This window comes from Typopeltis vanoorti, chromosome 4 (assembly GCF_054136105.1).
Source record: "Typopeltis vanoorti isolate ZY-2024b chromosome 4, IOZ_Tvanoo_1.0, whole genome shotgun sequence".
NCBI lineage: Eukaryota > Metazoa > Arthropoda > Arachnida > Uropygi > Thelyphonidae > Typopeltis > Typopeltis vanoorti.
The window spans coordinates 5,679,756-5,692,977 of NC_143552.1; the positions used below are offsets into that span (position 1 = coordinate 5,679,756).

Below are 13,222 nucleotides of genomic sequence, written 5' to 3' on the forward strand. Positions count from 1 at the left end.
GAATGCCGATGGTAGGGAGGTAACCAACTCAGCTGACATAATTGAATTACTGAGTGAGCATTTTGCAAGAATATATCTTCCAGGTGGTGACATTGCAGAAATGAATGAACCAATAAATTATACGGGAATTGTGGTGAATGAAGTGGAGGTGAGTAGTCTATTGCATAACCTCAATGTCAATACATCTGTGGGATTGGATGGTATACCAGCTCGTGTTGTACGTGAAGCGGCTAAAGAATTGTCAGTACCCTTGACCATTTTGTTTAATTTGAGTCCCTGGTCTGGATTAGTCCTGAGGGGGTGGAAAGAGGGAAAAATAGTTCCACTGCATAAAGGAGGTTCCAAGACTGATGTTGTAAATTACAAACTAATTAGCATATCAGGCATCGTTGTCAAGGTCTTTGAAAAATTAGTCAAGAGAAAAATACAGGACTGGATAGATGAAAATGGGATACTGTATGGGGGTCAACATAGTTTTGTGAAGGGTAGATCATGCCTCAGTAACTTGCTCATGTTTTATAACACAGTGACGGCTGAACTGAATAAGGGTAATGGGTTTACAGTGATTCTACTCGGCCTTGCCAAGGCTTTTGACAGGATACCACATGTTACTCTAATCAGTAAACTGGAGCATACGGGGATGGATATAGGGTTGGTGAGATGGATAGGAGGATGGTTGATGGAGAGATACCAGAAAGTGGTTTATTCAGGCGTGGAGTCCAAAAGACGGCTTGTGACTAGTGGTGTGCTGCAGGGTTCTGTTCTTGGATCACTACTCTTCAATTTGTTCATTAACGATATAGGAAAGGATCTGAGAGGAAGTGTTCACTTGTTTGCTGATGATGCAAAGCTGGGTAGAGCAATTGTGAGTGCACAGGATGTCAAAATTTTGCAGGATGATTTGGATAGTTTGGAGGACTGGACTAAGGAAAATGGATGTCAATTTAATGTGACAAAGTGTAAGGTTATGCATTTTGGAGTGAAAAGATTAGCAGCAGTATATCACATTGGTGGAACGGTACTCCAGGAGATTGATGAGGTCAGGGATTTGGGAGTGTTGGTGGATAGGGAGTTGAAGTTTAGGGGGAACATTGCAAAAGTGGCTAAATCAGCTCATCAAATCACTTGGTTGCTGAAAAATACTTTAACATGCAGAGACAAACAAATTATTGTTCCTCTATATCGAGCCTTGATAAGATCCCATCTAGACTACTGTGACCAGATATGAGCGCCAGGATTTCTTCTTGATGGGGAGGAGGTGGAGAGGATCCAGAGACGAGTGACCAAGATGATAGCAGGTCTGTGGAATGAACCTTATGAGAACAGGTTGAAGATTTGTGGGTTACAAAAATTGGTTGATAGGCAGAAAAGGGATGATATGATTGAGACATTCAAATTACTGAAGGGTTTCTATAGGATTAATCCAGAAGATATTTTTGAGAATAGGGTTGGTGGTGGGAGGACTAGGGGCCATACATGGAAGCTGGGCAAGGGTGTGGTTAGCAGGGGTGTTAGAACTAGGTTTTTTACTTGGAGAGTGGTGAATGAGTGGAATAAGTTGCCAGAATCTGTTGTGGGTGCTATGACTGTGAATGAGTTCAAGGCGAGGTATGATAGATACTGTGTGAATGTCGAATACATGATGTTATTCATGATTAGGGCCTCCCTCGATGAGTCTGTCGACTCCTTGGAGTTGCTCAAGATAATAATAATAATAATAATATATGTTGTTGTTTTTATTAAATCCTATTGACTGTGCTATTAATCGAATTGAATTTTTGTTCTCTAAGCTTTTCTACCTCAAATTTTGTTCCTCCACACATAAAGCAGACTCCAAGTCAAGCTACTGCCGGCTATACGATTGCAGTATATTCAATTTCTCACACTCTTTGGCCTGACAAATTTATTTGACTACACCAGCCAGATGGAATATTAGAGACTAAGAAATTAAAGAAGTGGAACATAGGTCTTAGCCAAAATCTTCTTAACCATACAGCAAGTCGTGGCAATATCTAATTGACAAACATAGGTCCATAATTTTTTTTTAAGATAGTGCATTGGCAATGATCAGATCAAATTGTTGTTCAAACAAAGCATTTATTCTAACTAAAAAAACTGAAGTAACAAACTAGACAAATTATGGAGAATAACTGTTTCGCCCAGCATAACTAACTCCAGCAATTTCATTACACAATTAAAGCAAGCACATTCTACATTCAAACAACCCTAACACATTATTTAGTAGTATACAATGCAGACAAATAGTGGGGAATAACTGCCTCTCTCAGCATAGCTAACTTCAGAATTTTATCTTACACAAATATAGCATACACATTTTCGCTATTCTGACGCTAAACTCTATTCCAGTGTTTCTCAAACTTCAGATATCCGTGTATCCCTTCTTAAATTTTCTTTATTACCAAGTACCCCCTTATTAAAATAATAATAATAAATAAATAAATAAATAAAGTATATTTCATTGTAAATGACTATTTTATTTGAATTTATATGTTCATGTAAACAAAAAATATGATTTATTCTTAATAGAACAAAATTTGGAATAAGTTCCTCTTCATTTCCCGTCCATGAAAATCCGCATTGCAAGTAATTCATATCATACTTACGTAGATTTTTCATCTTCTTCCTAGTTGGTTCTCTAGAGATGTCAGACGACATATCCTTAACAATTTCATTTGATCCAGATGCAATAACAATGTTTTCTTGTTGCTTACAGCTACTTGTATTTGTTATATTGCTCTCTTTTGTGCATTTTATAAATCCAATCTTTAATCAATGATCCATATTCAAGAATTCGAAAGCTGAAAAATTTACATATTTACTTGAATATAACTCACACTTTTTTTTCCCCCAAAATTAAAGCTAAAAAATCGCAGTGCGAGATATATGCAGGGATTTTCGGAAACTAAAGTTTTCAGATAAAAACTGAAAATGGTGTGACTTACCAAGAAGCTCCTATTTGTTATCGCTACTTTTGGCATCGAGAACAGTTTCCTTGTGCATCATCCAAATAGCTTCACCTTCTTTCCCATTATTACAAACAAAAATGACTAGTAATTTACAAGACTTGAGATACGTAATGAACAGTCCTTCACAAATGACTAAGTAGAAGTAAAAGCAGAGTGTGAAACAGACAAAAATGGTAGCCAGTGGAGATAGAGCAGATATGAAGAAGTACATATGATTGCTGCAGTATTAACAAAAGATCGTGTGAACTAAAGACAGAGGCAAGCCAACAATTGAGTTGAAATGCTAATTCTCTTTAACCGAATTCCATAATATCTGAAACACATTCACTATATATTTCATAGTTTTAACATGTTCACAACAAGGTGGTGTCAAGCAAAACCATATATTGCACTGGGAACATATGGTTTTGCTTGAGTCTATACAGCAGTTTCTGTTAGAAGGGAGATGTCATTCATTAGTTAGTGCCATTTTGTCCCAGTTGTCTCTAATTGCACTATTTGTTTAGAAATATATTACACAGACTGCAAATGTCTCTGTACCTTATTCAGTGATACAATAAAACTACTTGTTTTTCTTGCATCTCCAGTATGGTGACGCTTTGTTGGAGGGCATGTTGTTTACCGCAGGGAGCAAGTTACTATCGCCAGGATGTGAATGTCGTGGTGATAGTAACTTGCAATTTGAGTAGAATTCATACATAATATATAATTTATTGAGAAATATATACATTTAAAGTAATTATTTTTTCTTAATGATTCCATGTGCTAAAGATGCATAGCTGAAAATAGCCACGTACCCACCCAGGGGTACACATACCATACTTTGAGAAACACTGCTCTATTCTATACAAAATTTACCACAGACACTTGGGTAATATATATATATATATATATATATACATATATATATACACATACACACACAATTCTTACATATCTACATTCCAAGAAACATCGATATGATGTGCTTACTCACAGTTCTTTCTCTATACAACGTATGAACAGTCCTTTTCCATGAACAAGTTTCTATTGGGACATTTCGAATCTTTGCCTCGACTTTGGATATTTTCTTAACTTGGATGTTTCTGTACCGTAGAAGTTGCTTTTGGCCTGAGTAACAAATGATATCCTTCCTTCCTTCTTCCCTAGCTGGCTACTCTTGTCGGGTACGCTAGTAGACATGTAGAGAACCTCTGATTTTATTTCTGACATTTATCCATAGGATACTACGGTGGACTTGCTTTGGAGACTATCCGGAAAACTTCAGGGGGACTTTCCATTGACAAAATTCCGATGATAGTCCATCAGGGTCACAAGGTACGAACTACCAGGTCTCCAGCCACGTGCTCTGTGTCATCACCTCCTCGTCTCTTCCTGTACTGCCAAATAGGAGTAAAAACCAGCCTGGATGCCCTTTTCTCCCGCTTTCAGCCCTTTAAATTGCCTTCTCGTTCTTTGTTCTCACTCCAGTGTCCATGATTACCCTTTGGCATGATGATGTCACTCCGGTCCTCTCTTGTCGAAAGTCTTTGTTTTAGGTACTTAATTTGTTTGCAAGTTGTTGCAAACCTTTCATATATATATATATATATATATATATATATATATATTTTTTTTTTTTTTGCTGATTCGCTGTGTTAATAACGCGTAATCCCTTTCTTCTATTTTTAAACACAATAGATAAATATGAAATATTTAACGCATTTTACAAAGTAATTAATTTACATTCAACCAATGTTTTCACATAATATTTTTTAAAAAATATTTTTCAATTTGAAACCCTCGTAAAATCAAGCTTGATAAGTTAACTAAACTTATTTGTTGAGATTTTACACTATCATCCCATAGTGGATTTCAAAGTTTTAATGGAATCTATTACATAATACTGGAATTATATTAAAAGAAGACTTCAAAAAATGTAGAACTAGGAATGTTAACATGAAACAAATAAATATACAACTTCTACAACAATGGTGACAATGGATACAAGTGTATGATAGCTTAATCAACTTCTTCCATTCTGGAAGCATCTAGATCATCTCCTTCCAAAGGTGGCATATCTTCTGTAATGGCATCTCCAGCACCAGTTTCATCTTCATCAATGCCAAGTTTGATCATTCTATAGATTCTAGATGCATGGGTTTGAGGATCTTTTAGTGTAAAACCACAGCACAGCAATGCTGTTTCAAAAAGTAGCATAACTAAATCCTTATCAGACTTGTCATTCTTATCTGGTTTGAGTTTTCAACAATTGTTCAGGATTTATTTCTAGATGTTTCTTAGCTGTGATGTAACCCATAGTGCTGCTGTCACAGAGGGCTTGAACTTGCATTGTAACTCCATATTGGCACTCTAGCCATACTGACTAATGACTATACAGCAAGGTGATGAAACTAACCTGTTTGATACAATCTTTTCTACCTGCAAGACATTACTGCCTATAAGGGTGAAGCAAAATGTTTTTATAATCCTTGCTATCAGATAAGGTTACTGTGTGGGGAAAAGTTTATGAGCTAAGTGCCCTGCCCGAGTGGGTGCGAGTTAAAGATCTTCGTTAGGAGCCTTAGGTCTCCTATATTTGGAGAAATCTGTTTCGTCATAATTTGCTGTTTATTGTACTAGTTCATTTAGATGTGAAGATGATGCTCAGAAGAACTTTGCTGCTGATGATTGCAGGAAAGGGTAGATGTAGGGGATGTCTGTATCCCGGTGGAGTTGGACAATTCTCATGTACCATGGCATGTTTAAGATCATGCAGAGGCATTTGTTTTGCACTCTCTGTAGTTTGAGGATATTTGTACTTGAGAAGTGGCTCCAGGCTGGGAATGCATAAGTAATAATGGGTCGAATCATCAACTGATAAAGTAGTAGCTTGATTTTGGTATCCAGCTTGCTATTCCTATTGATAAGAGGGTAAAGCTGTGTAATAATTTTTGATGCCTTTGTACATGAGGCTTTTGTGTGTGGACTGAAGATTAGTTTTCTGTCCAGCAGTACAACGAGATATTTGGCTTCTGCTCTCCAGGGAATCTTGACATTAAATAGGAAGATGTCGTCTTTGGGAGATGTTGAGCTTTTCGTGAAGAGCATGGCAATACTCTTTTGACGGTTTACTTGCAGTCTCCAATTTGCGAACCAGTGCTCTAGTTTCAGCAGGTTTTCTTGCAGTTTCTTGGTTACAAGATGTGGTTTAATAGATCTAGCTAGTAGCTGTGTTATCAGCATAGAGGGCACTGATAGATGATGTTGGATTGTGCGGAATATTTGCCATGTAAATCGAGAAAAGTATCGGTGCAAGTAGGGATCCCTCAGGCAATCAAGGGTACCTACCAAGATTTGTCACTGGGTAGATAATATACCATTTAGTTTGATTTGCATTCATCTGCCACTAAGAAATGATTTTATAAGGTGGACTAGATCCAATGGAATGCTGGCTAAAATCAGCTTGTATAGTAGTCCAAAGTGCCATAGTTTGTCAAATGCCTTTTCTAAGTCAAGGAAGACCGCTCCGGTATATTGGTGCCAATTGTAACTTGTGGTAATGAACACAATTAGTCTGTGAATTTGTTGAGTGGTGCTATGAAACTGGCGAAAACTAAACTGTTCTGTAGGAAGGATATTTAATTTTTTTACTGAGAGTTGAATTCTGGAAAGGATAGCTTTTTCTGCTATTTTGCCAAAAATTAGATATCAGACTTATGGGACGATAACTTTGAGGCTGCTGGGGATCCTTGCCAGGCTTATAAATTGGAACGACATCTGCCAAGATTCGTCGCTGGATAGATAATATACCATTTAGTTTGACTTGCATTCGTCTGCCACTAAGAAATGATTTTATAAGGTGGACTAGATCCAGTGGAATGCTGGCTAAAATCAACTTGTATAGTTGATTTTAGCCGGCATTCCATGTAGAGGGAAAGTACTTGAACCTGAGCATAGCATTTATTATCACTGTAATATGTACAATGGCCTTTCGGGATAGCAGTTTAACAACTTTGTTGGATATGCCGTCAGGCCCAGGAGTTTTTTTATTCTTTAGGCTCTTTATAATCTCAAATTTCAGCTGGAGAAGTAGGTGTGAGTTGGCTGGTCCAGGTCCATCAGACGTTTTAACACGTGTCTGTGGACTTTGTAAATATGATTGAAATTTAGATTATTGTATGAAGGGCTGCACTGTTTTTCTAAATTTTTAACTATAGTTTCGGCTTTTTCAGCATCTGTGTAAACAATGTTCAGATCAGATTTCAGAGGGGGAAGAGATTTATTTTTGTTTTTGAAATTTCTGAGCAGCTTCCAGATGGTTTGATCACCGGATGATATGGAGGCTAATTTATCTTCCCATAATTTGTTTCTGTGGGCTTTAAGTGCATCTCTCACTGCACTGTTCATCCTATTAAGAAACGTTTTGTCTTGGGGTGCCCTGGTGTTATGTATCTTTTTATTGCTTCATTTTTTCCCTAATTAAGTTCATTATATCATCTGGTAGTCGTTTTGGTTTAGAAACAGTTGAATCTGAGGTGACAGATGCTAAGGCTGCGTTGATTTGATGCGCAAGTTTATTGACTGCAGATTCAATTTCTTCCTCGGAATTAATAAGAGAAACAGGGTCAATGTGGCTTGGAAGTGCTTTGGATAATGTTTCCCAAGGAATGAAGGTGTGAGGCGAAGGGGGCGTCCCTTGTGATAACCCAGTTGGAGCAGGATAGGGTTGTGGTCTGAAGATAATTCGTTCAGTGATTCCAGGTTGTACTGCAATTTGATATTTTGGAGGACAACTATATCTAGAATGTCGGAGGACCCAGATGGGCTGAAATGAGTTGGTATTGAAGGTCCAGCTACAGCTATATCATTGGGACTTGAGTAGTTGAAGAGTATGCGGCCATTTTTGTTGGTAGATTTGCTGCTCCAGGCAGGATGTTTTGCATTGAAGTCTCCCGTGATGATGACTGATCCGTTTACTTCTAGGATGGCGTCCAGATCTGAGGTCAGCAATGTTTTTGATGGAGGGTTGAAAGCAGCAAAAATTTTTAGGTTTCCGACTGAGTTTGTGACGACATTAATACCTGTGATTTCGAGGTTGGTGGTTGCAGGGTTGGCTACTGAATGATGGTTTATATGGTTTTTGATAAGGATGGCTGTGCCTCCACCTCTATACTCAAGTCTGTAGTTTCTGTAAAACTGATACCCTCTAAATTTGAGGTTGTCAGCAGGCCTCAGGTGAGTTTCGTTGATTAGTAATATATCTGGGTTATATCTATTATTGAATTCCTGAATTTCCAACACTTTGTTTTTTAAACCGTTGGCATTCCAAGCAATAATCCTGAGCAAATTTGGAGTCATTTTTTTCCTATGCATCAGAGAGTGCAGATAATATGGATTGAGTTTGCTGTAAAAATCTTTTTGTAATACTTAATGATGGATTTGAGTTGCTGAAATCCTGCAGCATGTTTGCAAGAGAAGAGGTGATAATAGCTAATAGATTTGAGTGTGGATTTGCCAGTTCTGGTTTTTAATTGTCTGCTTGGAGTGGGCCACATCGGCATATGTTCTCATTTGATGTTGAAGATTCAATTTTTTAGGAGGCTCAGTTAATGGTGAGCGAACATCTGTTGCCATGTTCTCACTCTTGGAGGATTGAGGGGCTTGAATTTCAGGAGCTCCCACATTAGATGACGAGGTTGGTTGACTATTTGGGTCATTTTGGGGTGATGAATACACCTTCTATAATTAGTGGGATGAGGACTGCCGCAATTAGCGAACTTAGCTGGGGTGGATTTTGGCTTGGTGCAGGTGTTTGTGGGGTGATTCTCGCCACATTTTAAGCATTTGTACTGGGCATGGCCAAATGTTTGGCATCTGTGGCACTGCCCAGAAGATGCTCTCTTTCTCAATGGTTTTTTTTGGGGGGGGGGGACTTTAAGTCCACAGATTGACTTTAAATTGTAAATATCTTTGTAAATAGTGTGTATCTCAACTAGAACTAGAGGCATGGGAATCTTGTTCGATCTGAACATTCTACTGACCTTTATGGGAGGTAGATCCTGTAAAGGTCAGTGATTATTTCATCTGAGTCAATATCCTCAGAAACTCCTCAGAGCACCACTTTCAGATTTTTTTTGGAGGCAAGTGAAAATGTGTGATATTGTGTTCCTCTTGTGTCCAGCTACTTTGTAAGATTTCTATAATCAGCCACCATTGAGGGATGAATTTTTATTTCTTCATCTACATTTTTAGCCGATCTATAACTGATTTGTAAGTTAGCCATGGTGGTTCTTAGTGTTGTCCATCTCTGCTTTTCCCTTAGGATAATCGGTGGAACCTTTTCATTGGGGGAGGCAGAGGGGTCTGAAATGGGAGCATCTTCGTCCATACCAACATCATTTGTTGGTTCAGCAGCGAGAGTTTTTTGCTTCTTACGAGCGTGGGTCTCTCCTTGATCAGAAGGATTAGAGGCAGAAACAACTAGATCGAGTTTTTCCTCCATTTGAGAAGAGTCTTCATTTTCCTCATCATCAACCTCGGGTGAAGAATATAAGTATAAGTAGCCGGGCCATTCTTTCAAATATTTTAAGAAGCTTTTTAACAAAAGTGAGTGCTAGCCCTTTGTCGAGTGAGTCGATAATGATGTCAGGGTCGATCATGCTAGTAGGCCATTTCAGCCTTGAACTTCTTTTGAAGTTTATTAATGAGTATAAACGTCGGCTCTTCATTGAGCAAATCAGTGACTGAGTCTAGGTCAGGCACACTCATATTGATTTAATTGCGTGTGAGCGCAAGTAGTAATCGCGCAGGTCTAGAGACCTGCCAGCCGAAATTCTGTAGAAAATCCTGCAGCCGCAGAGGACTGCCAGCAATACCGAGCGTTGGCTAAATACGCGAAGCAATAGCAATTAAATTGCTTCGCCTATATTGCTTACCTTGTGCTCCACTATCGGTGATCAGATGAGTCTTTTCATCTTCAATCAATCACTAATTTACAACACCAATCATTCTGATAATCTTGAAGAAATACTCATTCAATCACTCCTATCTCGCTAAACAACTCTTACGATAAAGAAAAGCAGAATCCCTTTTCTACCCTTTTGTTCAGTATATCTTTTACAACTTTTTATAAATATGAAGATATTTGGCTTTTATCTTCATGCAGCTCTAATCCTTCCTTTGTTACAGAAACAACTTGTTTATTATCATATTCTTTGAGCTGTTGAACAAAGTATTCATCAATAGGTTCCACCATGTATAGGCACATTTCTTCACTCTCTCAACAAATGCAGAGTTTGCTACCTGATCTTTTGATTCTCCTGTGATGAAACGTATTTCTGGTTTTCCTTCATTCTAGATGCATAGTCTTTAAGGGAACACATTTCATCAACAGAAGCAGAAGTATAATATCGAAGAAACTCTGCTAACTTTTTTCAGTTTTGTGAATGCTCATGACATTCTTACTAAATTGTTTACAGCATTTCTTATACATATTTTTATCCTCTGCAATTGTTGGAATAAGTGAGACATGGCTAGATGAGGACGACATCCTGACAGGAATAGAGATGGAAGGGTATGACATGTTTCATGAGGATAGAAAGGATAAAAAGGGAGGAGAGTGCTATTAATGATATAGAAAGACTCGATATATGTTTCAGTAAGGAAATACCGTGAGTAGACATTGATATTTTATGCGAGTTAATTCCATTATTATAATTTTAATTAATACGTCCACTCACTATATTTGCTTACTGAAACATATATCGAGACTTTATGGAGAGTCTACTTCCAAACAGTGTGCTAGATACGTGAAGTATTAGTAAAGACAGCTAAATGCATTAATAAAATAATATTCCTAAAGCGTTGTAAGATAGCTCAGGTTATTCCTACCTACTGTAAAATAAAAAGTTTTTAGGTCATAAAGAGCTCATCGGATTTATTTAAAGGCCAGTAAGTCACTTTTAAATTATCAGCTGCACGAAGCTAAAAAATCTCTCGCCCTCTTAAATAGAGAAATTGCTGATATCAAGTACGCTCCAGAATCTGTATTAGTGGCTGAAACTTTTAACGCTATTTTGCGCATATCATCGACTTCATGCCTAAAGGTTTTTAATGTTTCTCATGATAAGTTAAAGCTTAAGTTTGAATCACTGTTGAGCCTCTCTAGATCCATTACTAATGTCAGTGATACAGATAGAGTAGTTATCAATGTTTCTGGTTGTCCACTAACAGACAGTGAACGTTTTGTTTTATCAAAAGGACATAATTTTGCTGTTGCTCCGAATAAGGTACCCCTGATGGATTTTTTTCATAACATAAACAGAGGTATTCGATCCTTATCCAAAAACAGACAACAGGACGTGTTTTGAATGTGCAAAAATTCTTTTTAATGCCAAGCCTCCTCATCGTAATCAATCTTACTCTGAATTTAAAGCACTGAAATCACTGAAGAATAATACTAATTTTATTATTACGAAAGCTGAAATAGTTGTTTCATTGTTTACTAATGTTCCTTTATCTGACAGCATTGGATTACTGCAACAAGAATTTCCTTCAGACATTGTAAAAATATATGATTTTGTAATACATTCTGGTTATTTTTCCTTTAAAAACAAGTTATATCAACAAATCGAAGGAACAGCAATGGGCAATCTTATTTCTCCTGCTATTGCCAACTTCTTCATGGAGCACTTTGAACAACGTATTTTTGACAACATTACTCCTAGACCTACTCGTTGGTTCAGATATGTAGATGACATTTTTGCTATCTGGAGTGGCTCTGACAAACTACAACAGTTTCTCTCTAAATTAAATGCACTTTATCCAAGGATCCAGTTCACCTTAGAAGTAGAATTAAATAAGCAGTTAGCCTTTTTAGATCTTTTAATTCTTCGCCAACCAGATGGTAACCTACATTTCTCAGTCTACAGGAAAAGACTCATACAGGCCATTATATCCATGCTGAATCTCATCACCATCCCAGTCAAAAGGCAGGAACCATTAAAACACTGATTTATCGGGCCCACTCCTTTTGTTCTTCAGACGATCTATTACAGAAAGAATTGAAATATATTATTTCTTCCTTTTTATCTAATGGATATAAGAATTCCTTCACCAAAAGAGCTTTGAGTAGTTTTGATATATCTTCCTTTTCAAATACAGAAGAAATAACACATATTCCTATCCCTTATGTGCTTAGTGAACGCATAGCAAAAGTTTTAAAACCAATAAATATTTTTGTTGCCTTTCGACCAATCAGAAAAATCTCCGCCTTTCTCACTTCTCCAAAGGACAAGCTTCCACATCTCAGTTATCTAGGTATCTACCAGATTCCTTGCTCTTGTGGGTTATCTTATTTCAGAGAAACAGGAAGATCTGCTTTTATTTGGCTAGAAGAATAGTCTTATATTCAATACCTTGAACCTGAACAGTCTGGACTTGCAGAACATGACATCAACACTAGACATGGAGTTCATTGGAACAAGACAAGTCCTTCACAAAAGTTGGTTCCTCATGGAACAGCTTTATAAAGAAACATGTGAAACATTACTTCACTCTCCTAACTTAAACAGATCCATATATATCTACTGTATATATATATATATATATATATATATATATATATAAAAAGATAAGCCGAAATTTGAAATGTTTTTGTCACGTTTTTTGTCTTACCAGACAGGAACTCGGGGGGGGGGGGGGGGGGGGAACCATAGGCGCCAAGGGGGGAAGAGCCCGCCTAGTGTGTGTATATATATATATATATATTGGTGCCTTTTGGAATTATCGGTTATTGTTTAATTAGCTTTATACATGTACTGAAGATGCCTGTGATATTCACATGAAAATTCTACTAATAAATAATATTTTACGTGAGTTAATTCCGTTATTATAATTTTAATTGATAGAGAAAGAGTTATGTCCATACAAAGGAGAGATGCAAGAGGGAAAGAGTGCCAGTGGATTTGAAACAGTATGGTGTGAGATAGAGGTGAACAGAATGAAATACTTGGTTGGATGTTGTTATAGACCTGGTGATGTGGATTGTAGTGTGTATGAAATGTATAATCAAATTAGTGAATCAAATAAGAAAAAGTGTGATCCTTATGGGCGATTTTAATTATGGCAATATAGACTGGGAAGATGAGGTAGCAACTGGAAGTAAAGAAAATGATTTTCTTGAGTTTTTGAGGGACAACTACCTCAGACAGTAAGTAACAGAGGGCACACGAGGATTGAAGGCTTGGATTTGA

The 13,222-nt window shown here is 37.3% G+C and overlaps 1 long non-coding RNA gene across 2 annotated transcripts in view; it reads right to left on the bottom strand.

Annotated features, from left to right (window-relative positions):
• LOC150107086 (uncharacterized) overlaps window positions 1-13,222 on the bottom strand; it is a 57,463-nt gene that overhangs the window by 32,534 nt on the left and 11,707 nt on the right. Inside the window, exon 1 of one of the 2 annotated variants that reach the window (XR_016548185.1) lies at window positions 2,625-2,691. The exons of the other annotated variant lie outside the window; for it this stretch is intronic. This is a non-coding gene — a long non-coding RNA (uncharacterized LOC150107086). Of the gene's footprint in view, window positions 1-2,624; window positions 2,692-13,222 lie in introns of those variants that run through there. 2 annotated transcript variants of the gene reach the window in all.